Source organism: Octopus bimaculoides, chromosome 7 (assembly GCF_001194135.2).
Source record: "Octopus bimaculoides isolate UCB-OBI-ISO-001 chromosome 7, ASM119413v2, whole genome shotgun sequence".
Lineage (NCBI taxonomy): Eukaryota > Metazoa > Mollusca > Cephalopoda > Octopoda > Octopodidae > Octopus > Octopus bimaculoides.
In genome coordinates, this window is record NC_068987.1 from 6,458,792 (window position 1) to 6,462,127 (window position 3,336).

General features: G+C 40.9%; 1 protein-coding gene across 2 annotated transcripts in view; it reads left to right on the top strand.

The window, feature by feature from the left end:
* The window catches only part of LOC106870669 (sodium-dependent proline transporter), a 121,427-nt gene that overhangs the window by 3,434 nt on the left and 114,657 nt on the right, over nucleotides 1–3,336 (top strand). The gene's annotated exons all lie outside the window — the stretch shown is intronic.

The following is a 3,336-nucleotide window of genomic DNA, read 5'->3' on the forward strand; positions in this document are numbered from 1 at the left end:
TTAAAGTCATTTATTTATTTCTAATATTCCTGTGTTGCATGCAATGGAAAGTACGGTTCTGAATAAAATAAAACATACTTTACCTCCATCTCCTTCCCTCTTTTTGGGCCCATGAGATGTAGGGACAGCTACTCACTAGGGTAGCTAGGGGCGGCACTTTTAAAGGGGCACCACTTTTGGGTCTGCTGTAGGCAATATGAGCTTTTTGTGAGGTCCGGAGGCCGCTCCGGACGGCACACATTGCCTACTAGTGCAGCTAGTTTTTTTTTTTTTTTCTGTCTCTTTCACTGTGTGTGCGTGTGTATATGAGGCAAAAGATATGACAAAGAGAAGGGAAATAGCGGGTGTGTTGAAAGAAAACTATACGTTTCTAGTACACACGCTTCTTCTGAAAGAAAGACTAGACAAGGAAAGAAAAATAAAACGGAGAACGAAAATGGAGAAAGAAACGCACGTGTATATATAACCCACACGGTTGTACGTGTGTGTAGCTGTGTAGGGTGGTCCTCGGGTTACTGGCGTCCCCAGTGCAAATGCATTTTCGGACCCCCTTGCAAGTAACTTTTGAAAAATGTTCCCCAAAGAGGAAATCCTGCCGATACAGAAATAAAAAGAGTATATTAAAATATAGGAGCTAACTAGGTTATATGAAATATAAACACAAACATGGAAATTTCTGCTCGTCATTGCAGTAAACGCTCTCCATCTACGGCTCTCTCTCTCATGTTCCGCAATCGTCGTGTTTACTCGTGTATAAGTTGCACTATTTTATATTTGATGTGAACAGTGGTGGGGGGGAAAAAAACGCAAAAACGAGAAATACTGGGGGTGACTTACGCACGGAGGAGGGGACAACGCTAGCACTTGCGAAGGGACGAAAAAAAGTCTTCTACCAAGATTTAACACTAAATTAAGGGTGTATGGCTTATACACGAATAAATACGGAATATTACAATAATAACATGATTCAATATTCAAGGAATTTAAGGCAGCGAGCTGGCAGAATCGTTAGCACGCCGGACGAATTGCTTGGTGGTATTTTGTCTGTGTTTACCTTCAAAGTTCAAGTTCGGCCGAGGTCGACTTTGTCTTTCATCCTTTCGGGATCGATAAAATTAAGTACCAGTTGCGTACTCAGGTCGATCTAATCGACTGCTCCGCCTCCCCCAAAATTTCGGGCTTTGTGACTAGAGTAGAAAAAGAGAATCGTTAGCACGATGGACAAAGTGCTTAGCAGCATTTCGTCTGTCTTCGCGTTCGTCCCGGGTTGACTTTGCCCTTCATCCTTTCAGGATCGATAGAATAAGTACCAGTTGAGAACTGATGCCAAAATTTGAAATCAATACTCAAGGAATTTCGCATTTAATTTTTACTAAATTTTATATTTTTCTCCCTGTTGCTTGTTTACGTATTGGTGTGTGACAAACACAGACACATAGATGTGTGCACATATACACACAACAGGATTCCACGCAGTTCATCATGTGCTAAATTCACTCATGAGGCATTGGTAAATCCAGGGCTACAGAAGACACTTACCCAAGGTGCCTTACACTGAGACTGAACCCAAAACCACATCACACAACCATGTTCACATCTACTTCATAGATATTTACACACAAACATAGGCAGAGGCGTGGCTGTGTGGTGAGTAGCTTGCTTCCCAACCACATGGTTCCAGGTTCAGTCCCACTGCATGGCACCTTCGGCAAGTGTCTTCTACTATAGCCTCAGGCGGACCAAAGCCTTGTGAATGGATTTGGTAGAGGGAAACTGAAAGAAGCACGTCGTATATATATATATATATATATATATATATGTTTGTGTATCTGTGTTTGTCACCCCCCATCATCGCCTGACAACTGATGTTGGCGTGTTTAGCCCCCCCCCCCGTAACTTAGAGGTTCAGCAAAAGAGATCGATAGAATAAGTACTAGGCTTACAAAGAATAAGTCCTGGGGTCGATTGATTCGACTAAAAAGGCAGTGCTCCAGCATGGCTGCAGTCAGATAGTTGAAACAAGTAAAAGAATAAAGAATTCTATTAAAAAGTAGGGAAGTGGGATGCAAAATTGGTTTTTATAAGAATTTAATGATTTTGACTTACTCTCAAACAAGAATAAATGTTAGTGTTTGGGGCTGAAAGACTGCGAAGCAGATGCAGGACCAGTAAGAAAGAGATGTTAACCAGGAAAGCAAAAAAGGGCCTATAGATATAAAATGGCTCCCTTCCTAAAAGGTCCACCCTCCACTCAAAAAAACAGAAAATCTCATTGAAGTTGAGAGCACATTTCCCCACAAAGTCCTCAAAATCACCCTGGAAAAATTCTATCAGTAGACACCATCATTATCATCATCATCATCATCATCATCATCTTCATTAATCCCTGGGCATTATTGTCTTGACTTCTAGGATTCATAATGCCAGTTACCTGGTCTTCATGGCTTATAAGTGAACAAAACCTCACCAGTCTCCTTGAATGGGGTGCCAGTTTGTCACAGAGTTACCTTCTAACAACATGTCTAAAGTAATGGAGCTGTGTCCTCTCAATGTGGAGAAGTAATGGCATGATCTGGAGAGATTCCTTAATCTCTGAACTATTGGCTGTTTCATCATCATCATTATTCAGAGTCTGTTTTCCATGCTGGCCTGGGTCAGACGGTTTGACTGGAACTGTTAATGCCCTTCCTAATGCCAACCACTCCAATCAAAAAAGTAGTGGGTTCCTTTTACATGTCAGTGGTACTGGCCACGACTATGCTTTCACTTGGCCTGAAGCACAGCAAACCGCCAAAGGTCTCTATCATTTGTCATTGCCTCCATGAGACCCAACATCCGAAGATCATGGCCTCACCACCTCATCCCATGTCTTCCTAGGTCTACCTCTTCCACACATATACAAAATACAATACTAATAACAGTCATTTAAAATCGAAAAAGAGGTCAGCAGGTGGCAGTAATGGAATTATGTTAAAAGGGGATGTATGTATATGTGTGTATAAGTGGGGGGAAATAAAGATGTTTAATACTTTAGCGTTTCAGCCATTCATATCCAGCACAAATAGGTTCTACCAGCCAGATTGACTTATGTTCTACCAACCAGATCCAGCCTATCACACCTGCTCCTTCTAATTACATACAATAACATCATCAAAATTTCGAAGCTATGAGATAATGCATGATTAATTAAAAATAATGTAAATGATAGAGAAATCTGAATGCTAATGATGCTAAATGGTCAATGTAAGGACAGGTAATTAGAAACGAGCATTTTCATGATCTAATGATGTCCAAGCTGTTGCCATTATCATAGTTTTTTTTTTTCTTTCATATCCA